Source organism: Xiphophorus couchianus, chromosome 22 (genome assembly GCF_001444195.1).
Source record: "Xiphophorus couchianus chromosome 22, X_couchianus-1.0, whole genome shotgun sequence".
NCBI lineage: Eukaryota > Metazoa > Chordata > Actinopteri > Cyprinodontiformes > Poeciliidae > Xiphophorus > Xiphophorus couchianus.
In genome coordinates, this window is record NC_040249.1 from 4,274,840 (window position 1) to 4,301,110 (window position 26,271).

Below are 26,271 nucleotides of genomic sequence, written 5' to 3' on the forward strand. Positions count from 1 at the left end.
AAAATCAATTAAACTCGCATTGCATATGGCTCAGCTTCTATAAAACGAAATGCCAGGTATAAACCTTCCTTTTAGTCAGGTCTGTCTTGCTGTGTTGTTGGAAATTGATATGTAATTGGATAATTAGCCAGCTTTCTAATGCTGAACCCTTCAGTAAAAAAAAAACAACAACAACAAAAAAAAACCCCATCATAGTAGTCGTCAGCCCGCACCAACAGTGTTTATCTAAGGCACAAAATACGACTACTTGTTTTTCTGCCTGGTTTTTACTCACATGTCTTTCTTTAGTGAGCTACATAAAACCACTGAGGCACACCGTGAACCTTGCAAAGATTTCCGGGTAATTCTGCAGAAAAGAAAAACAAAAACGAATGTAGATGGTTAATGAAAATAACCTGGAGAGACTGGAAGGGACAGATTACATTATCAATAACCAACTTCTATGTATCCTACTCTGAGCCACAAAACCACCTGACGTACTGGCCAAAGTCTGGTGGGCAATATGTCATGATCTAACCAAAAAAGTACGTTGTAACTCATTTTTAATGGCTGTGACGGCCCATTGGTTGATTTTGCTGAAGGACATTGAGGTAGTCCAATGAAATCAACTTGACAAAAAACGTTACACAGCAAACAAAGTAAAATATTAGCTAAAAACTTAAAAAAAGAAAAAAGAAAATTAGACGTAATTAAAACAACTCATTTGTTCTGAAAGGGAGTAAAACTGAAACACGAAGACTGAGGTGTTTGTTAATGAATGAACAAACACTATAATGTATGTATGTAGTATGTAAACACAGCAAAGGAGTATATCTTGTGTAAAACTTTGAAAAAAACGTTCATTTTTGCATCCTACTCTTCATATAATAGTTGTGCAGCTGTAGAAAATGAAATCTGGCCGTTCACATCTAGTCATTAACTTTAACCTGCCGAGGAACCGCAGCTCTTGCTGCTGTTGCAGCAACAAATCAGTGCAACTAGAGGTTGTCATTTTATGAATGGAGTCAAGTTTCACAAATCTAATTTTTTTAAAACTTGTTACCACTGTAATAATAATTCAGTGCATAATCCAATTTATACACTAGAAATTCCCGGCTTGGCTGAATTTTAAAGCGCTTCTATGTCTAAAGAAAAAAAAAGAGGCTTTTTTGTGTGTTTTTAGGATCTTAAACTCTCCCTTTAGAGTAAAATAATCTGGCTGAGGTTTGACCTGGCCACTATAGTTCAATTATGAGGTACATATAATCAAACGCGGTCCAAATTCCTTAAAAAATGGACCCTTAAATTTAGGGACAAAAACTGACTCCCATAGTTCTGTTTTTTTATATCACTCCCTGATGTAGTGATGCCCTGGGATCAGAGCCATATTTCCTTTATCAAACTAATTTGATTAATTTGATACAGGATTAATTTGTTGCTTAAGAAAGCAATGATTTTCGAGCATTTAAAGGGGAACACGCATCTTATTTTGTGTCCATGCACACAAATCATAAGTCATCTTTAGCATGATACAGTATATGCTCAGTGGGTTGTTAAAATTGTAATATTTTTGTGCATAAAAAAAAGAAAAAAAGAAACAGGTCAAAACATTGGTTTGGTCGTATTTTGATATGTTTTATCCAAAAACAACTGTGCCTTAGAGTTACTTCTAGAGTCAAAAGTCGCATGTAAACAGAAGCATAAACTACTACCAATAAGAGTGTGATGGTTTGTTTCTGTAAACCTGTAAGTTACCATAAAAGGTAGCAATCTGACGTGAGTTATTGGAAATGATAAACTGTCTGAGTGACACACTTCCTGTGCTGGCTCTCGTGCTCAACTTAACTTCCTGTTTATGGCTCTAACATTCCACTAAAGGCTGCTCCTCTAATTTAGGAAACGCTACAGTCAAGCTTTCAGGTTGAGTGACTGGGTCATCCTAGTCTGCACAGTTTAAGTGAGGAACATAAAAATACTCAAGTCAAATCCAGACTTTGTTTGGTTGAAAATGTGTGGACCTGGTGCTTGCCAAGACGTTTCTCTTAGTCAGCTCAGTAGAGTATTTTGAAGCTATTTTACTGTATGCGAGAAATTTCTATTTTGTCATGTTGGAACCAAAATCTCCTATTTATTTTATTACCATTTCGGTGATGAATGGACACAGTGCAATACGCAAACAAAAGTTGTTGTTAGTTTCTAAGTTACAAAGGCTAGCATAAAATTTAGGAATCAACTGCACTTGCTATTATTTTATATTTATATGATGCTTATATGTTATATATGTTACTTTTCAAATGAAAGCCCACGTCTTATATTGGCTTCATCTTTGAATTTTACCACATTTCTTCAACTTTAAGCAGTAATTTTTTGGAATGAGCCATCCAGAGTGCCAACTTGATTGTGATAGAGGATCGGCAGAGAGCTAAACATTAGGGTGATGGAAAGGAGACCTTCACAACTCAATGACTCTGAACTCATCACCAAGTATAAATAAAACACCAGTGGAGTCACGTTGCTCAGAAAATATCTGATTTCCCCAAAAACACTCCCCCCCCCAATAATTACAGAGACATAAAATCATTTTTGACTTGCCATTTTAATTCTTTTTATAAACCAATACACACTTCTTTTTTTTTTACTACCTAATGAGAGATACCCGTCTCATTACTTTTAAGAATCAATCTTCTTGGCTGAACGGCAAAAATTCAAAATCAGGAACGTGCACGAGGCGCATGAATCATTTTGGTCTTGGCTGTTTTCAGTCTCTCTTACAGAACAAAGCTTTCACAACAACAGCGCCATCTGTGGTCGCAGGTCCACCCGAGGAGTTCAGCTGACAACGAATCCTGAATCTGAACTGTAAAAAATGTATTTTATTTTAACATCAGGCAACAGTATATATACAGTATATATATATATATATATATATACTGTATATATACTGTTTATATACTGTATATATACTGTATATATATATATATATATATATATATAAAGTACAGACCAAAAGTTTGGACACACCTTCTAATTCAATGGGTTTTCTTTATTTTCATGATTATTTATAAGGTAAGAAATCCCACTTATTAACCTGCCAGGGCAGGTTGACCTATGAAGTGAAAACCATTTCAGGTGACGACCTGTTGAAGCTCATCAAGAAAATGCAGAGTGTGTGCAAAGCAGTAATCACAGCAAAAGGTTGCTACTTTGAAGAAACTAGAATATAAGGGATATTTTCAGTTGTTTTACACTTTTTTGTTTAGTGCATATTTCCACATGTGTTATTCATAGTTTTGATGCCTTCAGTGTGAATCTACAATGTCAATAGTCATGAAAATAAAGAAAACTCATTGAATTAAAAGGTGTGTCCAAACGTTTGGTCTGTACTGTATATATATATAAATATATATATATATTTTTTTTAAAGATTGATATTTCCATACTGTTTATGTTTCGAATTATGTGTGTTGATTTTCCTGTTCGAAGCAAGATTCTCAGTTGGTTGAATGAAGATAGTTTTCATGTAATTCTGCCCCGAGGTATGAATAAATAAACAATAAGCTCCATCGCATGTGAAATGGCGTTCACAGCAGAACAAGCTCAGACATTGCATTAATCTTCTTGGTTTGGATGAGCCCGCATTAGTCAGTCGTTGGTCACTGTTTCGTTTTTAGAGATCCTGCTTCAGATAAACGTTCAGGAGTACACAGCGGGGCTGCTGTTTTTCTCGCTTTTTGGCTGGGATTTCACATAATTGCCTGATTTAGTCACTTTTGATGGTAGGATCGGTCGACGCTGGTTCTCCTCAGCCCTCCCTATTTGTGTCACAAATTCCGGGTAACTTATTCTCGGGAAATGTGATTAAGGTCATGCAGGTTTTGTGAACTCACACGCAGGTTTCCATTTTTTTTAAGAAACCGTGAAACATATATTTCTAACATCTGCCGTGCTTCCATTCGTGATTGATCGGTTGCTTTGACTATGCGCCCTGAGATCGGTTCACACACCGCTCTAGTGCCCCGAGGCTTGATGACAAGTTTATTCCTCACAGCATGTAATTGCTGGCAGTTAGAAGGGTAAACATGTCATGCAGTGACACAGAGCTACTCTGTCTTTTGGCATTCCCTCAAGAAAGAAGAAGCTACCATATCCCTTAACTTGGAAAAAAAAAAAGACTGAGTTGTTCTTACTAGACACTGTGAAACTGTTTAAAAGCATCATTTTTAAACTTTCCAGATTCAAAAGTGTAAAGCTGGGAAATCGTGGCATTGTTTTTCACCCCACGTGTCTCATTACATCACTTTTAAATTGCGGCAACCATTTTACTGTAAAGCAAGATGTCAGAAAGAAAAAAAAAACACGCCTAATCTCTGTGAGGCTGGTGAAAGACCTTTTAAATCCCACTGAGGGGGGGAAAAAACAAACCAAAAAAACTACTGTTGCAGAAACTCAACCGCAGGTTTCTGAATCAAAGGATTTCACATCTTCAAAAACAAACGTATCAAAGCTGCTCTATCTATCACCTCAGGCAACCAGAGGTGGATATTTCAAACTGAGCTCCAGGGACAATCATACGAGCAACACCTGACTAAAGTGAAAGGCGTGTGCAATAGACGGGACTTTTGGTGTTTATTTATCCTAGGTATAACGTTTGAAGTTTTGGTTTGAGGAGCTACGTTTCATTTCTTTGTATTGAAAGCTTGTTCTTGTGAATTTCCGTCTAAATCGCTTCAAGTTGCTTTAGTGTCTTTTGTTGCTTCTAATATTGCTGATCACCATCTATTTTTTTTTTTACCTTCAATGTAGGTGAAAGCTTGAGAAGACCCATACAAAACCTGATCGTTTTTGTTTTTGGACTCTATCTCTGTAATTAATGATATTGAACTGAATACATGTGCAATAAATGGCTAAAAAAATAACCAATTGTATTGCATACTTAGTATTAAAAATTTGTTGTCCCATTTTCTGTTAAAACCAATGTAAACTTTATGAAGGGCTGGTGTTGGTATAGACACATGACCTAGTGACGGTCTGCTGTCTGACAGCACATCAGCCGTGACCCTAGAGACACGCAGCCGCTTTTCGGGTGGTTCCTTTCAAACAAAACCGACTGTTTTCTAAGTTTTTGCTGCTCACAAAACTTCAATAGTTCGCCTATGTCTTTTTGTTTTTATTTATTACAACATCTGGATTTTACACTACAGTATAGATGGAAATGAAATGAAGATGGCAGAGGCCTTCTGTCTATCACTCTGCTCCCTCTGGTGAAGCAAGGGGCGCTACGCTTAGCGCAGCTTAAACATTAGTCATTACGTTTCCCAGCGTTTACAACATATGTAGCTGTAAGTTTGTGAGGCAGCAGAACAATCTTTGGTGTGCAGTTTGCTTGCATGTGATCAATGGAAAACACCTGACTATGCTATGAGTCTGATCATCAATGAGTCAGAGCAAAAATAGGGATAACCACGCTACAGATAGCATACCAATTCACTACCAATTCAAAACTACTCTGACTTTAAAATAATAACAGGAGCAAAATTGTGAGTTAAAATTAAAAACTATGACCATAAATGCACAGTCAGCTATCTTTAGTAAGAAACATTAAAGGTTTATTTATTTAAGTTAACACATTACCAGACCATTACATTCTTCTGTTAAAGTAAATGTTGTTTTTATATATATATTTAGAATTTATTCACAATTTTATGTAAGTAAACTGTGCAAAAAAAAAAAAACAACCCATTGTGCCTAAAAAAAATGCACTTTGAAATGAAAACATTTTAATTTTTTTAAATTGTTTCTTTTTGTAACATGTGCTCACGTGAAACTACATCGCGTATTTTACAAGTTCAAAATATACACAATTGCTATCCAGCACAAACGTCTGGAGTGAGTGAGAATTAACCAAGTTACAAAAAACTACTTACTGTATATTCACCATATGTACTTACTGGTGAGTATTTAATGGTGTACATATAATTATCATTAACAGGTATTTAGATGTCTTTTGTGGCTTTGGGGCACAAACAATTGAGAAACACGTGACAGTGTAGTCCTGTCATGTTTCTCGGTTGTTTCTGAAAAACTCATTAAGTAAATATATCTGGACGTGATGTTAACCAAATCAGTCGTGTTTTGATTTGATTCTTTTCCATTTAGTTTCATGACTGCTAATCTGTTTCAGCTGTTTCTGTTTTGTAACTGCAAAAGTTTTTTTTTTATTATTTCCTTTTTCCCAAAAAGCTGTATTGCTAAGAATCATGTGCTCTAAGACTTGGTTTCCTGTTTCGCTTTTGGGTTTTCAGAAATGACTGTCCTGAAATGTTTTTGTTTCCGGTTTTAAATTTGCATTTTGCACTCCAGGGCCACCGTAGGCACAAGTCACATCGTAGCTGTGTGAGCTGGAAAAAGCCACTAGTTTAAGCAGCTCGACTGAGCTGTTCACACTGTGGCATGTGAAGTTATTTCTCACAACCACCAGAAATAAAACCAGAAAAGCTTTGAAAAGAATCACAGGAAAAAAGAGGGACGATTACTGGCACTAAAGTGACAAAAACATCTGATGCCTGACTGTACCTTGAGAGATGCCTTGATTTCCCAGAAATGGAGCCTAAATGAGGAAGTGATCTATTTTTTTTTTTTACCGCTGTGAATTGTTCTAATTTCACAACAAATTCAATTCATGACTTATGATATGACTTTGGTATGGTATGCCACAAACTGAGGCAACGTTGCTGCTTGTGTAAATATTTCTGAGAAAACAGTAAAAGCAGTAACATGACTGTGAAAACAACTCGGTTCTTGGCAGCTTCAACCATTTTTGGAAGTTAATGTCCTCACACACACACACACACACACACACACACACACACACACACCTGCTATCAGCGATTGTGCATACATGCAGATACACAGAAGCTGGTAGTGGGGTGTGTGGCTCACGTTCTGCTTGAAAGTGGAATCTATATCACACACATTAAAGTAAACATGCTTCATCCTTCTGATTTGTATCTGCGACTGCCCAAGAAACAGTCTCTTTATCATAAATGCTTAGATAATGCTCAGATAGCTGAAAAGACAAATGGATTAGATTAGAACTTTCAGAGAAGGGCTCAAGGAAATATTTTAATAGAATCCTTAAAAGAAATTCGGTAATCCCCACGGCGCTGACCCTGTTGAGCTGCATTCAGACATGCAGAGCACTGAGAGCGAACATCAACTACATTCGCCTTTGAGATTCCCTTGTTAAACGAACAGAGAGACCATTACAATGTTTGCTCTAACTGGGGGGACCAGGAAAGCATTCTGGTGAGAGACACAGGTGACCGTCTCCATGATAAACTCACCACCTCTTCTGTGGTGAATGTTATCTGATTACTGCCTACAATCTCAGTTCAATGCAACTGAGATGTTATTGGATCTGACCTGAAGGCTAGCAGGCAGCAGAAGAACGTGGAGGAGCGCATGGCTAGAGCCATTTTAGGAGCTCTATCCATAATAATACGAATATGAATAATGATAGTTATGTAGTGCCATTTCCTTCCTATGCAATTTTGCTCTATTTTAATCCCTCTTCAGTACTCCGTCTGGGTTTTCTCCCATTGAAGTGGATTTCTCCGGTAAAATTTCAGCGAACAGAAAGGGGAGTTATGAACAATGACAGCCAATAACAGCCATCTTGTTCTGCTTGGCAATTCTCTCTTCAATTCTCTCTTCCCCATTAAGAAACCCTGTTTTTAAACGCTGCGTTTTGTTCCAGCAGCAGCATTTGTAAAGCTACTCCAAGACGAACATGTTGAGTCACAATTATTGTATTTAAGTTGAATCTGTTGCATCATTTTATCCATTTAATTGATTCGTTTTATAATTAAGTCGATACTTTTTTCTTTTTTTACTTTGTATTGCCATTAGTGTAGAAAGGTTACAGCACACACAATTTCCAGTTAGCTTTGTAGCATCAAACCGGCATATTACATATGTCACGGTCAAACGTTAGCGATTGGGTCATATTCAAATCAACAACGGAGACCATGTCTCCAGGAAGCAATCATTTCCTAACAACTGAGGGTCCAAACCCTCTGTATGAAGTGTGGAGCAAAGTGTTTTTACGAGTCAATCAAGATGGCTGTTAATATTGATTTAATATCTGGAAGCTTGGCCAACATGGACTTACTGGTTTCGTTCCCTTTCTCTGCTGCCATTGCTAAAACTACAGACAGTCTAAAACAATGCAAAAAAAAAAAAAAAATCTACATCTTTGTTCACAACTTCTTCTTTTCGCTGATTGGCCAGGTGAGATTCTACAGGAGAAATCCATTTGAATGGAAGAAAGTCCAGGCGGAGCAGTGAAGGGAGATTGGAATCGAGCAGAGTTGCGTAGGAAGGAAATCGTCAGCCTACAAAATGTCCTGACAAACAGCAACAATTCTTCTCAAAGTTGTAGCCCACAATACACACTCTGATTCAAACTGTATCTGTGTATTCATCCCTCTATTCCCTGTGCAAAATAGGTTAATACTGCTGGGCCATGAAGCCTTTGTACTGAAGCCTGTTTCGCCACATCACAAGCTTTTAACATCACTGAAAATGCAACATGGAATGGAAAACTCTGCTCCAAAAGACGTAGAGTAAGCAGACACTATCTTGGGATGTACCCAATGTTTACCAGGATGCAACTGAGGGGAAATCTAGAGAAGATCTGTTTCTGTTGTTTGTGTGCTGGTTCAGAGGCTTTAAAATTAGCATCCTTGTTTTGGCAGCACTTCATTTTTCTCTCAGCCCACCAATCATGCAGAATCTGTACTCCATGACTCCTTGACAGACACGGTTGAGGCAGTCAAAATTGTTTATGGCTCCATGACCACTTTTACCTCATGGACCAGCATTTGGGCACAGGCTCATGTTCTGGTAAGGTCGATATGCTCTGGTTAGCAGGGTTAATGATTTTGGTCTCAGTCCCTCCATGACGTTGAGTAGAAGAGAAGCAAAATGGCTCCTCTGCATCTCTCCTAAATCATTTTAAACGCAACCTTCCAGTTTACTGTCTTGTTCCTTTTTGTTTTGTTGTGTTTTTTTCCCCGCTCCCGTTTTCTGGCCTTCACTCTCACAATTTCTGTTGTTTGCTATTTAAACAAGTATTTACTAAAGACAGACACTTTGCGCTAGCAACTTGCACCACTTCTCCACTAGGCGATGGGTCAAATGGAGGCATACTTGTGTCACAGCTCCAACTCTCTGAGGCTTAGGAGTGTGACAAGGCATCCTAACTTACAGTCTCCATTCAAATTCACACCAAAAACGTTCAAAGAGTTGAGATCTCTGAACTTGACTAGGTGCGGAGTCAAGTTTCTCCGCACTGATCTTGCTAGTCCAAGTCTTTGACGTTGCTTTGTGCACTTCAGCCGTCCTGTTGAAGAGCGGGTCATCTCTAGACTGTTCCCACAAAGTTACAAGCACCAAATTATCAAACCGTCATTACCCCTGAACCAAACTTTAAGCGCGACACAGTTCAGTCAAGTAAGTCTGTTCTTCCTTAGACAGAGGAACATGATTCACCACTGCAGGAAACATGACTCCGCTGCTCTAGAGTCCGGTGGCAGGATGCTTCACACCACAGCATCTGGCGATTTATATAATGACATCGCCACATAAAGCCTGGAGGTCTGCAGCTATTGACTTTGCAGAACTCCATTCCACTTTGTCACAATACCACGAGGAGCAGACTTTGGAATTTAGCAGTGAGGAAATTTTACGATCTCACTTGTTTTTGCACAGGTGGCTTCCCAGAAAGCACCACACTGGAATTCAAACCATTTCATCGTAAATGTTTGCAGGAGCTTCACGCTGAGCTGCGCCATATCAAACACCTGTGTCCATGGAAGTGAAGAAGAAGTGACATTAAGACCTGAATTCAATGGTTCAGTGTGATGATGACCCAATACATTTGGCTACATAATGAGTTTCAAATGAGGGAACTTAACAGTTCTCTGGAAAAGCTAGAGCTTCTGTTGTCTGGGTTACAAGTCAAACAACTCAACTTACGCTATTAGCAAAAAAAGGTTCGCTGCGATTTAGTGACTCATCAAGTGTTTTAGTGACTCATCAATTTTCATCACTAAGTGCCCTCTGCGGGTCTAAAGAAGTGGTTGACTAAACTGTCCGATAGTTCAGTGACAACACCAAAAGAACTCTGACTCAAACTCATTCTCCCCATAAATGCAACACCACCCAAATGAATCAGTTAGATAACGTGTACTGTATTTTTCAAGATGTCGAACGTGTCACTTCTGCTGCAAGGTTTTGGGCCGCATGTACTCAGAGCGTCAAATCTTGAGGCAAACTTCTGACCCGCATTTGAGTAAACTCTCAGCAGACAGTGGTCGAAGCTAACGGGTTTATTATGACACAGGAAGTGGTGTAACTGTCTGGTCCTGGGATTTCCCTTAGCACTGTGAGGAAAACTGAACAAATGAAAGGATATGTTGAGGTGTGAATCGGAAACCGATCACTGGTTTGCAGAGGTTTAGACCAGGGAGGAGTGTGACGTGGAGTAGATGGTTAAATGTGGACAGACCGTGATGATGCATTCAAAGGATCAAAAGTGTTTGATTGAAGCGTTTTAGGACTGTGTTGGACATCACAATATGGTCACTACACATAATTGTGAAATGAAAGTGGAAATGCGACAAAAATAAAACCACATCAAAATGTGACCTCCTCTGAACTTTGAATTTACATTTCCCTAGATTGTGATCTCATAAAATGTAGTATGTTTTTTTTTTTTTTATTATTATTACACTTTAAGTAGGTATTGTCTTTACTGACTACAATGAAGTGTCGTAGACGACAAGTTGAGGTAAGCCTGAGCTGGCGGTCTCTGTTTTTACTCCTTCAGTAACAAACAAACAAGTACAAAATTACAGTAATCACAAAATTGACATTCCTAGCCTATTAAAAGACACAGAAAATCCAAAAGTAACATGTTTCGCTGGAGAAAAAGATGAATCTCCTGTGCGCTGATTATGCCTCAGTCTCCAGAGACAGACGGATGATTCTTGCCATCGTTTGTCCTCTCTCCCTGTCCTTCCTTTTTTCCTACCAGGCGCTGTTTTAGAGCAGCTGTGAGTGTTGCTCAGTGACGTCTGAGTGGGAGAGAAACAGGAAGAACCGGGACATTATTTTACTGATGTAGACAAAAAAAAAATTTAGCAAAGCATAATTTTTCATGCAGTTTTTACTGTTTAAAGGATCAATACAAAAGCAACAGATAAGAAATGATCCCTATATTCAGCCTGTTATGTCTGCCCTGTTTCAGAAATCATGCAGTCAGTTCCCAGAAGCTACCAGCTCATATCCTGGTGTCTTTGACTCATATTAGAATAATTCTCAAGTATTATTCCAATATGAGACATGAAAAGAATCATATTGGATCTTTAGGAATCTAATGTGATTCTCTAGAAGTTTTCTGGATCATCGGTAAACCATCTACACTTTTTTGATTTTACTTCAGTGTAATTTACATTTGTTTGTATCTCGGCACTAGGAGTCTCTACTTCTTTTTTTTGTTGTCTCAAATAGATATGTGTCACAATAAATGTGAACGCGTTTGTTGTCAGCAGGTTCTCACACACACCCACGCACGCGCACACACAACTGACTCTGCAAAAATCTCAGGTACTTTCCGCAGGGATGAGCCCACTTTTATGGGCGGTCACACCACTCTGAACATCCTCTTAGTTTCTCCAAGAGCCAATCAGCAGCCAGAGATTTACTGAATCACAGCCTGGGGGGGGGTTAGACTGACATCTTAAAAAGTGAGTATAAAGTTTTTAAAGTGTTTAAAACTGGAGCTACTTTAGAAACTTTACTGAAGACAAATCTAAAAGCAAAATAAACTTTTATTAAAAATGATGACGGAATATAATTATTGAAATATAATTTGTAAATGTAAGAGTTGCTTTACATGACTACCGGATCATCGCTGTGTCAAAAATAGCTGCTTTGTGTTGATTTTTGACCAAAAGTCAGTATCACATGCACAGTATGTAGGGTAGTAGAGTACTACTGTATATCTGGCTGAAGTTCTTTTTATCTGATATTCACCACCGAAAGCAACTCAGCCTGTTGGTGACTCATAAACTGTCATGAATTATTAACCAGAATTATTTAGTAAAAATATTTTCACCATTTCTAATCTATAACTCTTTCTGTCCAATGCTGTCTAATAAAGCATTTTGACACACAGTAAATTAGAGCATGTTGGGAGTAGTTTATTGTGTTTCACCTCAGATCAGCTGTCATTTCAGCAGCCACAGTGAATCGCGATAATCGATAACCTGATCTCAGCGCAGCTTAGACAGAACTGGCAATATGAACCAGCATTTGAGTTGCTGAGTTGGAGTTGCTCTTAAATTCATCTTCCTCCAAGAGTTAAGTCATAGCATGGAATCCTCTATAAACTATCTCTGTCTTTGCTCCTTTTGCGACTTCCGCTGGTTTCATTTTCTGCAGAGTCGGGTAAATTCCAGCTTCAAATGAAAGCACCAGGAAGCAGAGGCAACTGATTCGAACAACAGGAGCGGCTGCGTACTCTAAACATGAATAAACATGTGCCTGTTATTGTACCGGTCCCCGAATTTACCCAGATCTGCCCAGCCTCACCTGCAAGTACACCAGCGCTCCTTTTCCCACCTTCCTCTTCACTGCCGGAGGTGGAATCTGCAGCGACTGGAGGGGAAAGGACCTCATCATTTTTTTGCGTGCCGTAACTGGTCCAGTGCTGTTTAGAGGAGAACAGGTGTCCGTGTTTTATTGTTTCTGTGGAATCTGTAATCTTAGCAGGTTTCATCTCAAAAATCAATCAGCCTTGGCATAAATAATAACCACGATTAGTCGTAGTTACTGTTACAAAACAGAAATATCACAGCTTTCCTTTGGCTGCTGCAAATCCAGAAAAACCAAAACTAAAGTAATACTAAACAATGCTCTCTGTAGCAAAAGACAAACGTATCTGCAGAAAACCTTTCATTTACACATTGATTTAATTTTACTAAACACTTTTTTGCCAATAATGTAATTATTTCTATGTATTTTAATGTAAGTTTGGTTTTGATTTGAACAACTCACTTTTTTTTCAAACAGGGTAGGTAGAAAATTATACAACGGTGTAAGCATTATGAAAAATACACCATCATAATTTTGTGGCAGTGAGTTCAGTTTTATATTAATACGTTTTTTATCACTTAAAACTTTTGAGTTGCAGTTTCAGTGTATGGGTCACACCACATAGAGGTAAAACTGTCATTACTGGGTTAAACACTTTTTTATAACTACTGAAATTGTTTCAATAGTTATAAAAAAATAAATATCTGTTTCAAGGTTCTGCAGGTACTATTTGTGTTTTGATTTATTGAAAAAAAATCTATACTTCATCCTGTGTTGTGGGTACTCAGAATCTCACAAAGACCCATGCATGGGATTTGAAAACAGAGGACTTCCTTGTGTCAAAAATCAGGGATTTTCCACTGGAACGGCAGTGAGCATATTTACACAAAGCGGTGCGTTGTTCAGAAGGTTCAAAAGAAGCAGCTTTTCTTCCTCATTGTTATTATTATAATTCAATATAGCAAAGTCTGAAACCAAATAACACGACCAAACAATTCTATTAGCAGCAATTTCAAAATAATCAAAACTCACTCTCAACCTTTACTTAGGAATTTTTTTTACTCCAGATAACTCATATACTGTCATAAAAAAAACAACAAATTATCCCATTGATCCAGCCATTGAAGTATGGACTGAGCTGCTTCCTAATGAAGGGATTAATGTTTCTGTTTTCCTGCATTGGGCTGGAGAGTAACATTGAGATTAGAAGTAAGTATCTTGCGTTACTTAGACCACAACATTCACACACCGACACTTTTCAGCAGAGACAGGGAAGCTGGTCATGGAGTTAATAGCATGATCACTGGAGCTAAATACAGGACAACCCAGGAAAACAGTCCATGGAGTCTACAAAATATTTTAGACTGGGAGGAAGCTCCCCTTCAAATGGGACAGAAACACAAAGTCAGTCCTGCAGGAGAGCACAGTGGACCTCGCCTATTCGCACTACAGTTTTTGCAGATTCACCTATTTGCTCATCTTTCTCTGGAACGTCGCAAATATTTGGACAAGCGTTCCTTCTTCCAGATATTTAACATATTCAAAACAAAATGCAGACGGGGGAAACACCCAGACACAAATCTGTCCGACACGCTATGAGCTGGTGTTTGCAAAGCAGCCAATACAGGAGCACCATTTAGTTTCTTTAGCTCCTGGTTGGCTGTACCCCCTAAAGCAGACATGAGGAAAACTGTGCTAAGACAGTTTCCAATGTGCATAACACATATCGAGGTATGTTTCATGGTTAAACGCTTAAAATAAATGATGGTAAGTGTTTTCAGAGGATGTCTAAAGTATTTCACTGAGGGCTGTGAGGTCCTTTGAAATTCAGGTCAGATTATATGAAGCAAATTCGTGATTCATCTTTGTTTGACTTTCTGTTCTGCTATATTTTGGACACCGCAGTCGATGAACCTCATGAAACTGAGCAACTCAAAACAAAAACTGAACCTATTTGAGGCCCGAGGGTCTGATAGTATGAAAGTTAATAGAGCCTATTCAGAGACAAATGTTTGCAATTAGTAATTCCTGAAAACAATTAGAAAAATTTAAAACAACTTTTCTAATTCCTAATTAGATGTGTCCCTCTAACAGCGTTACAGCGTTAGCGTTAGAGGGACACTGACACATGCGAGGTTTATTCATGAGGAGAACGAACAAATCTGTAATAGTTATTTGTTTTTTCTACTGTGTTTTCAGAGCATTTGAAGACAACCGCATCCAGGAAGTGAAAAATGTGTTACAAATGAGAAGTGAATCAGCAGGCTCACAACAGCTGATTAGGGCTATCGAGAGTACCGCTCATGTAAATAGTCTGCCAGAGATTAGGTCACTCAGCAAGTAATAAAGTAGTATAGAGATAGGGAGATCACATGTAGAATAAAATAAACCACCAGTTAATTTGAATAATCCCAGAATAAAAGGGACACGATGCTGTTATTTACAAAAATGAACAAAGGAAGTCCTTTTTTTCTGGCTTGTACCTTAAAATTCAGTTTTGACATGCCTGATGTTTGATGTTGATGCCTCAGAGGAGTCTGAGATCAAGTAATATGCTAAAACAAGTAACCACAGACATGTAGTAAAATTAGGTGGAACAGTCTTAATATGGAGAATTCTTGTCTGAAAAAAAGCCATATTTCTGATAAAGATCATTTTAATAACTGTATATTTCTGAATGAGACCAACAAAGTTTGATATGTTGCTTTAGTAGCTGAACTAAACATTTGAGTCCAAGTTTCCTCGTTGTGATTTGCTCACATTTTTCTAAAAAATTATATTTGCATTTTTCAGGTAAACTGTAAAAGTGGTGGCAAAATATTACACCAGAGCACAGCCACCTGCGTAGTGTTGGTAAAACCTGCTGCTCATCAGTTATAGTGTAGCAGTTACTCATCCAACGGATCAGATGAAAATACCTGAGCCACACATATTTTTATGTTTCAAAATAAAAGTCTTTCCACGTTTTTATGTAGGAACTATACACTCATTGGTTCAGCCACAATCCAGATTGTTGGAAAGTAACAGAGTGTTTTGTTTAACAGACATTTATGACCATTAATTCTGGTCTTCGCAGGTAATAAGCAGTATTTTATTTCCAGTTTAACATGATAACTCTACTTCAGTGCATGTGTGTGATTTTAGAAGTAATAGACAAATGTCTGCTTTTTATTTGCATTCTATTTGTACCCACCTGCTTTGTACAGCTGAGTGAGCTGATGTTACCTGGTGAAAAACAAAAAACAACAACAAAAAACATGTTTATTAAGCACAAACAATGTCATTTATTTTTATGTCTTCTTTCAACTTTTCATGAATCCCCACTTGGTCATTGGTTGAGCAAATTAACCAATAAAGAGCTGTTGCTCGGTGCCTCAGCTCTCTTCCTCACCAACTGTGACTCATTTTGTTTTTTATCACCGTTTCAGCTGATTGGCTGATGATGCATGACTCAGACTACCTGCCTCTGCTGATTGGCTGAGCTATTCCTGTACAGCTATATAACCAGAGAGCCTTGAAGGGTGTCTTTTTAGAGGGACACTGACACATGCAAAGTTTATTTATGAGGAGAATGAGGTTATTGCTAAAAGATGGCCTCAGCATATTGTACATTTGGCACAGATGTCACACATTGGCTGTTGTTATAAGAACAGCTATAAGAACATTAGGTATATTAAACATTCATTCAGTAACCCAAAGGTTACAGCATTTGTTTAAAAGATGATGAGAATGAGAGCTTCTTAGATAGTTCTAGTGATAGGAGTGATGTGATTTTTATCATCTGGGTGAGAGGTCACTAGGCGTGGCTCATGATATTCCTTCCAGAATTTCTTAACTTAAATCATATTAATAATTTAAGATTTTAAAGTTCTAGTTTCACTAGAAACATTGGCCACTCACAGTCTGTAAAAATGTAGAACTGATACAAAATCACATTTGGAGGGATTTCACATACACAGTTTATTTTGAAATGCATTATTATTATTATTATTTATATTATTATTATTCATTTTTTTTACACCGAGCACTGTCAAAAGGAGGTATGTTCATATCAAACCTCCATATCACAGTTAGAATGCCTTTCATTCACTTCAGAGTGTTAATCCAATATAAATATTACAAAAAAGCTCTAGTTAATTAAACATTTTGTGAATGAATAACTAATCTTTAATAATTCCACTTAATCAGATTTTTTAAAAAACAATAATATCTGGTGCAACAATAATAATAATACAATTTTTGTTAACATTTTTTTTATAAATGCATCAATTAATAGACAAATACATGAACTGAAAACAGTCATGCTAGACAAAATCTATCTTTTGGTTGGTTTTGGTTGTGATACATTATCAGGTCATCTTTGGGAAGTCTGGACTATTGCACTTTAATTGTGGGGGCACTATTTACCCCTCATATAAACTCTGGAAGACTTTAATATCCAGCGTCATTAGAAATAGGACATGATCTGACATAGAGGACCCGTGCAAGATTTTTATTGATTTTAACAGCAGTGTGGGCGTCAGCAGAATTATGTGTGGAAAGACAAAATGGATTTTGTAGTGAACTGAAGGAGGGAGAGTTGGTTCACTCTCTGGCAGACAGGCAGTGATCCAGTTGGATCTCTGCCTCATCTGTATCAGATTTATAGTCATAAAGATCAGAGTTGGTTCATTCAGGCAGTGATCCAGTTGGATCTCTGCCTCATTTGTATCAGATTTGTTGTCATAAAGATCAGAGTTGGTTCGTTCTCTGGCAGACAGGCAGTGATCCAGTTGGATCTCTGCCTCATCTGTATCAGATTTATAGTCATAAAGATCAGAGTTGGTTCATTCAGGCAGTGATCCAGTTGGATCTCTGCCTCATTTGTATCAGATTTGTTGTCATAAAGATCAGAGTTGGTTCGTTCTCTGGCAGACAGGCAGTGATCCAGTTGGATCTCTGCCTCATTTGTATCAGATTTGTAGCCATAACGATCATTCAGATGTCTCATTTTGTAGTAATGCTTGAACAAAAAAAGAAAAAGAGATGTTATCAGCAATCGTTTCAGATTTGTTGTCATAAATTTTGCCTATTGTCAGTTATCTCTCTGTTTATTTCCTTCTGTTGTTGTTCTGTAGCTGTGGCCCTTTTCTACAGCGACCTGAAAAGTTGCTAAATCTTTTTTTCAGCGCATAAAGGCAGTTTTTAAAACCGCACTTGGATTCAGGCGTCACACTTTTAAAAACAAGAATTGCATACTTCCTGGTGATATCATAAACAACTATACCAGGGCCGGTATGACTGTGCAGTTTCATATTTCAACACAGAGACATCGGTTTGAAGAAGCAAAAAAGAAAGCAAGTTCCCTTCAAGTGTGAAACCAAAGTCGCGATATTTACGAGCCCATGCGTACCTCTTTGTGTTTAAAATGTAATAAATTAAACAAGTTCAACAGTTGCATCTTTTATACAATGTAGGGGATTTTTAAAATTGAACTAAACCGTATAGAATATGGAATATCTATGGCCAAAACCTATATTCAAAGCTTTTCTACAGCCACATTATTGTCTGTTACTGTTAGGGTCACGTTTTTTGGGGGTCGAAATTGGCTTGAGTCACTTTCCAGTGAGTTGGTGCAACAAGTGAGTGGATCGCATTTTCTTATTTTTACTAACTTAGCTGCAACACACATGCATCAATTTCTTCCATCTAGGAAAAACCTCGTAATCAGCCATTACTCAAGTAGACATGTAATGAAACCCTGTGGTCAGAACTTGAAGGAGAGCGGCCATTGTTTAATTCTACAACTTAAGAAGAAAATAATGACACACCATAAAGTCTGACTGAATAGACTGAGCAGACAGTTTTCAGTAAACAAACTCACCCCCAGATTGTTGGACTTTATCATTAAAGGTTATTTGTCACTTTTATGAGCAAGAACTAGATCATTATGCAACCGGTATGTAAATACACTTTTTTAGAAACAAGAACTGCCATAAAAGAATTAGGGAATTGGAAAACGTTCATTTCCCACCTCTCCCTTTTTTAGTCTCAGTTATTTCTTTACCCTCCATGACAGACAGGCATCTGAAATGAGTATGTCTCAGTTATGGAGGAAAAAATCTGTCTTCTTGCTGTGTGTCTGGGGTACAGAAACCCAGACATCAGACACGTTCGCCAATTGTGGATCCCAAAGTGCTTTCAGACAAGAATGATTCATCTTGACTGTTCAGGATGTCTTGGGTTGGGCCTTGGGCGAGGTTCCCTGAAAACCTCAAAAGAAAAGAGACCAGGACGCATACAGAGATGCTCTAACAGCCTCCTTCAAGTGAAGAAGAGTTGACGCTTTGCCCTGATTTTCATCCTGACGATGGAGGTTCGCACCATCTAAGGCTAAATCTGTTCACCATGTGGAGGAAGCTGATTTCATCCACTTGTATTAATGGTATGATTCTTTTCAATCACTATGAAAATATTCATTTTTACTATCCTTCAGTGTGATTCAACCCTTCTGACTTTTTTTTCTTTTACAGTAAATACTATTTACTGTATTTTCCGTACTATAAGCCGCTACTTTTTTCCCACTCTTTGAACCATGCGGCTTGTAACCCGGTGCGGCTTCTCTGTGAGTTTTTCTTCATCCACCAGGGGGCTCTTTAGTAGGAAGTGAATCATTGGAAGTCAAAATTGGAAATCAAAGAAGATTCATTTAGAACAAGCACATGCTAGCAGCAGGCACGACTGAGAAATGTTTTCAAACTCATACGCCCTCATCATGGAAACCACACAAAGAAGTTCATATGATGCAGCTTTTGAGTTGAAGGCTGTTGATCTGGAGGGAAATAGAACCGCTGCATGTAAGCTCTGTGAACGAATTTATGGTTCGGGGTTGGAGACGGAGGGCTGCAGATTTATTAAGGATGCAGCCCTCTGCTGTATTTCCAGTTTCCTGTTTTTAAAAAAAACTTTGTAGGTGGCAGCTTATAGTGAGGTGCGCTCTATAGTCTGGAAAATATGGTATTAAGAATCTCATCTTCATGTTTCTGTACAAATGTTGACATTTTTATATACATTTGTTTAGTTCTAAAGTATTGTGCCTCAAACCTTCTCAGCGCTGACCTCATTAGGTCAACCGGAGGATGTGCAGTTGAATTTTACTATTGGTTACAGCAGCACAGCTGGGTGTAACTGCATCACTCAACCAGGAGTTGGACTAGCAAACGTGGAGAGCAATGATTGATAGTGTTGCTCAAGTTTGAAACCGTGTGATTTATTTTATTTTGACAAGGAGTGGAAAGTGTCTCCTCTGCTACGACTGTCGGTGACATCCTGCCCTACAGACGACCTTGCAACACTGTGTTCACTTGGCCACGCCCATCAATGCCTCTTGGCTCCGCCCGCTGTCATTGAATTGTTCAAAAAATCGTCCGGGGCGGGGTAATGCTTCACACTTTAAGATGCCCAACAGCAAAATGTTTGATTAGGAATCAGTTCAGTAAATGTCTTCACCTTTAACAGTTGTGTTGACAATTATGTGAACATTAAACTTAGCAAGGTTGTTTTTTTTTTATTTGATTAGCTTGAGCAGAGAGTGGTTCACTCTGGAGATATTACACAATGTTACTATATTTGGAAACAGTGACTACTTGTTGGTTCTTGTAAGCAGACTCATTTACTCAGACTGATTAACCAATTCTATGCTGTGATGCCCTCTGTTCCAAATGGCCCCTTTGGAGCCATATTAGTTTGATTGTTGTTGATGTGTCAATTTGTGACCCCTGTTACCTCCAACCACATTCAGAACTGGACAAAAAGTGAAACGTCTCCAAAAAACTACGACAAAGATTTGCCTTCTGCTTGACATTCAGGAGAAGAGAAGCCGCTTCATTAATGGCTGTCTGTTAAAAAGTCTTTGCTGAAGCATCCTTGGTCGTTTGGTTGAGAGCTTTGCAACAAATTGTCACCGAGATGCACACAGTTCATGCGTGTCACTTTTTGACCCATATTTCTCCTTTTTTTTTTATTTCCCACACTTCCTGTTTACACAATTGTTTAAAAAACTACACCAGTTGCAAACGGCAGATCTGACCAGATAAGACGTGATTTTGTAGTTTTCCAATCTCATGCTCGTAAATCATGAACTAAAGGTAATGCACAGCAGTACGTTGTATTTGGGAGAGGCTTACACAAGTCATTCAAGTGAAAGAAAAACTATTAAGATTGGAAGAATTATTTTCAACAGTGCGAGATTTGTTTGGTTGACCCAACATATAAACATACGAGTCGCAGCTGAGATTGATTTATTATGGGTGGTAAATGTGTGGGAGCAGCTGGTGTTCGACTGCAGGCCCTGGCTGTGTGTGTGTCCTTGAGTGTTTATGAACACAAAGACAAAAATAACTTTGCCTATCTGTTTTAAGTGTACGCTTGTGTGCGTGCGCGCGCGCGCGTGTGTGTGTGTGTGTGGTAAGATTGGTTTGAGACATGTCTGGGCATATTCTCTCTGTCAGTGTTTCACACATGCCTGAACCCTCGCAGACGTGGACGGTCTTCTTTGCTCCGTTGACTTCCCTCTCCAAACCCACGCCTTAATAAAACGGGAAGGAAGCGTCTGCTCATGTGTGTAAAAAATATATTTTAACTACAGTTCACTGTTAGATGAATTGTTCGGATTCATCCAACAGTTTATTCAAGTGTATAGTTTTTGTTAGTGCAACTTTTTGTCAGTCTAGAAAGCTGTAGTCTGGTTTCTATAAATTTAGACAATACTTTGTATCAGTAGGTGCGTTATTTTTATTTTTTTTCACAGTTGTTTCAGAAATCAGTCACAAACAAAAATTCTACGGATTTGGCCATGAAATTGTAGTTTTGTTTATTAAAAGTCAATAAACTGATTTATTTTACACTGGAAGAACCAAAAGATAAATAAATGAAATAATTATCTCTGTACTGTTAGCTTGCATTGCCTTTCTTTCACTTTTGAGAGAGTTAGCATTTGCATACTTCTTTACTAAATGTGACATTGGTCAGTTGCATTGAACAAGGCCGTGTTAAGTGAAAAATCATTTGTGTGAAGGAAATTATTTTACAAATTGAACGTCAGTTAAATTTAAAATTTTTGTTTAGGTTTTTTTGTGATTTGATTTCCTTGTAAATACACTCATTGCACATATTATTGTTTGGATCTACAAACCAACAGAAAACAAGTAACTGTGATTTACGCCCAACGAACAAAAATAACCAAAACGATTTGCTCACGCTAGTTGATTTAGATTCTTTAGAAACTTTTCAGAAGAGAAGAGCAGCTACTTACACTATTTACCTGATAGTAAGGAATTTTCTCAAACCCAGTTTAGCCATGTTTCTACGTTTGAAAACCAGTAAGATTTTCCAGCCATATTAGCAAAGTAAGCCAAAAACAAAATATTTCTCTACATTTTCCACGTTCAAACGCTGTAGTACCATGTGCAGCAAGTGATCGTGTATATAGTACAATGTCTGAAAGACTTATTGACGAAAATAAGCACAAACAAAAAATGTTTTTGGTGCAGAAAATTTTATATGGATGCCAGTCATCCTGGATTTTGAGGGACGGGCTGCTGGGAAAAACTTAGACGTTCCTTGAGTTCCGTCTCTTAGGAACGCTCCTGTTAATGTTCCTCACTTCACCACTGTACATGTCAGTGTAGCTGTAAAAAGCACAATTACACTGCTTCTTTCAACGAATCATCCAGTTGATATCTATTTATTTTCTCTTTTGATGACATAACTCAGCAAGATTAAAAAGTCCTGCTCTATGCTGGTTTTGAAATAATAAAGCAATGCTAATTGGAAATGTTGGCATTTAGTGAAATGGTAGTTTGGGAACAGTGTATGTGGATATAGGTGGATATTGAAACTTCAGCCTAATCCTCATAATCCTTACGCCGGGTTAGTTTAAACTCATTTTAACCCTACTGAGAATAAAAGTCACATGTTATTAAGCAAGAAGGTTTCCTGATGTGTTATTTATGAAAATCCTTGAAACAAAAGACTGTTTTAACACAGACTGCCAGTAAAACCTCAACATTCTTACCATGATTTTTGGGTAAAGCAGTTTTATTAACCATAAAAAAAAAAAAAACAGTTTTCAATGAGACAGTCATACCTGTAAGGTTTGCATACGTTCAAAATTACCAGTTCTTCAGATTTAGAAGAAGAGCAGCGATAAGAAGACGCCGCGGTGAGTGAGTCACCACTGCTAAGAAAAACATGACACTCTGTCTGATCCCAGTGCACACACAAAGCACACCTTGATGAGTATCTGCCTGAGCTGCGGACGTCAGAAGGCAACACGAAGGTGAACTGTGAGTCAATTTTATCACAGGAACTTGTAAAAAAAAAACACCTGGGTGATTAAGTGGCAGACATTTTAAGAAAAACGTGCCAATGCTTCTCCCCGTGTTTTTAAGATGTCATGATTTACGGGTGGTGCTACTGAATCGTGTTGCTGGGAAATTTACAAAACCAGGTTGAAAATAATTAAGCAAGCCATTGAGTTTTTATTTCTTATACTATTGTAAAAAAAAAAAAAAAATTGTTGTAGAAACAAAACAGTATGACGATCAAAACACATTTCTGTTCAACTCACAGAAATGTGAGTTGAATAGTTTTGAGTGCTGAGTCAGCCTATGGTGCTAGTAAAGACAGTAGACTTCTTTTTTTTTTTTTACAGGAATCAGATATTATGTGGAAAACCAAAAGGTAGGAACACCCGGTGTGTGTGTTAATGCTTGCTGATCTTTGAAAGTTAGAGGATGGAGAACTAAAATGAAAGTTACAGAGAGCAGAAACCACTCTGTGTTTTTTGACAAAGACGCCTGCCCCGTCAACTAGCTTCCCCTTCTGAACTATTTTTTTATTTACAAAAGAAAAAAAAGAAGAATAGAGCTACAGAACACAAATGCTTGTGCTGTCACAAGTACAAGAAGTATTGTACTCGCTGTACTCAAGACTTCTGCAAAACTAAGTTCCTGGTTGCAAACTCGAAAGGCAAAAAACACTTCTGGAGTGCAACAAAAATCATAGCTCATAAATAATGTAAATATCAGCAGGGTGCAAGGAGTGATTCACGCACCAGTCCACACAAGAGACAGACAGGACTAAAACTAATAGAGGGAAATATTCATGAGTGAGACACTAAGGGTCTAGTAAATACCTACCCTGCACAAAAATGCTCTAGTGGCCAGTCCAAGATTTGCAGGTCTTGTGTTTTTTTTAAACACTAAAAAAAAAAAAGGGAATCCTGACAAGAAGAAAAACCCTGTCTCCCTCTAAAAAAGAAGAAAAAAAACCACAAACACAAATCTTATACAGGTGCATAAAGTGCAAGTCAGGGAATAGCAGTTTCACTGAAACGTGAAAGAGTTTTCAAGCAGAAAAGCTGTCAGATTTTTTTGCGGAAAAATAATTCAATCACTGCTGCATTTCTTCTTAACATTTCAGTGACATACAACGACATGCACTTCCACTGCCTTTATACTCATCTATTAATGCCAGACTCTTAGCTTAAACTGTACCACTGCAAACCAAGTGGAAGTAAATGGGAAAATGCTACAAAATGTCGTAGCCTATGTGCACAAGCATCTTTTATACAAGTATTTTCTGAATTTTGACTCAAATGCAAACGATATCCTGATTATTATAATTCAAAGACAGATGCAAAGAAGAAAGATGCAGCTGGTCATAATTTTCACACCTAATTTCGCACATAATGCTACACCCTCATTGTAGCATTTTTAAAATCAAGCACCATCATTTGCTTCGATCTTTTTTCTGCAGGTGTCTGTTTAGGTCATCTGATAAAATCAAACCCACGGAGAAATTAATTGTTTCAGTCAGCAATAAAAACCTGCACCAAATGCACAAAGATCATAATGTTAAATTTGTGGGTTTATGTCTGACATTTAGTTTGACCTTTTCAGCACAAACCGTTTTTCACTTCTAAGCCAAGCGTATCAAATATTTTTTTAAATTTTATTTCAAATGCAGCCAGCATTTCCAGCCAGTGTTAAAATTAAGGAAAGATATTTGTCTTTATATTTTCTCCTTTTTTTTTTTACCCCTGTCACAGTCAGTTCTGTCTTTAACAGCTACAGCTATTTTCCTTTTTAGTTTATGTGACCCAGCTGCAACACATTTGAGCATTCAGCAAAAGCAAAATACACTTTTGGAACAAATAATTAAGAAAATGCACAATGAACATGAAGCAGATTCAATTTTCAAAAACTTACCGCAAATCTTGTCATTCTATTTCTTTTTTTTTCTACATGTGTCCCTTCATCATCAAAACCACAATATGTCTAAAAAACAAGCTTTGCGGCCTTACCTTCTTCTTCTTCTTCTTCTTCTTGAGTTTTTTGGCGGTTGGCAACAAACTTTAAGTAGCATTACCGCCACTTACTGGTATGGAGTGTGGTTCGAGATGGACTATCTATTTATATAAATTTAAATATACTCCTACAAATAACAATAATGAATAAACTAAATAAATAAATCATACACATATATATATATATATATATACACACACATTCATCCATTTTTATACTTAACTTTATACTATACCTCTCTAGATCATGCACATATTCACAAACACACCTACTATAATCAAATTCTGTGAAACAATTTAGTTGTCTTTAAATATTTAATAATTATTTGTATGTGTTTACTCCCCAAATTCTTCCTCAAAATATCTAATAAATTAATCTTTTCCTTAATACATTCAAACTCTCTTCTCATGCATCTTCTTTCTCTTTCATACTTATGACAGTCTAATATAATATGCTCTATTGTTTCATATTTTCCACAGTAATCACATTTGCCATTATCATGCTTTTTTATTTTAAAAAGTGTATAATTAAGTCCTGTACGTCCAAATCTTAATCTTGTTATCACCCTTTCCTCCTTTCTATTTCTTCTTCCATTTCTTCTCTCTCCTACTATTTTCTGAATTTTATAAAACCATCTTCCTGTTTTTTCTTCATCCCACCTTTTTTGCCATCTTTCCATCAGTTTTCCTTTAACCATACTCTTTGCCTCAGATTTACTTGTTTTAACTGTAAAACCAATAGGATTTTGAATTGCCCTCTTTGCCATTTTATCTGCTCTCTCGTTTCCTTCAACCCCAATATGTGCTGGAACCCACACAAATATAACTATTAAACCCATATTTTGTATCCTAAATAATGTATGAAATATTTCTAATAAAATGTCCATCCTACTATCTGATTGAGTGTTCTTTAAACTTAATAGTGCAGAGCTAGAATCTGAACATATCACTGTTTTTAATGGTTTTATTTCTTCTACCCATTGTAAAGCTAATAATATTGCCAACATTTCTCCTGTGTATACTGATAATCCATCTGTAATTCGTTTTCCCATTTTTAAATTGAATTCTGGTACTACAAAAGCTACTCCTATTTTTCCATTTATTTTTGATGCATCTGTATAAATTTGCATATATTGATAATAATTGTTTAAATGTATCTGTACTGAATAACTATCTGCTATGTAAGATTTATCTTGTTTCTTTTCCATTATTGACATGTCTACTGTTGCTTCTGGTAGAATCCATGGTGGTGTTATTGATATTGGTGTCTGACTTATTTCTAA

General features: G+C 37.4%; 1 long non-coding RNA gene across 1 annotated transcript; it reads right to left on the reverse strand.

Moving 5' to 3' along the window:
* Window positions 1–4,758: 4,758 nt before the first annotated feature.
* LOC114138598 (uncharacterized) lies at window positions 4,759–24,967 on the reverse strand. The gene is made up of 4 exons (XR_003594244.1): window positions 22,910–24,967; window positions 15,833–15,864; window positions 12,637–12,754; window positions 4,759–11,117 (listed from the first exon to the last, which is right to left on the reverse strand). It is a non-coding gene; the product is annotated as an uncharacterized LOC114138598 (long non-coding RNA).
* Window positions 24,968–26,271: the final 1,304 nt, after the last annotated feature.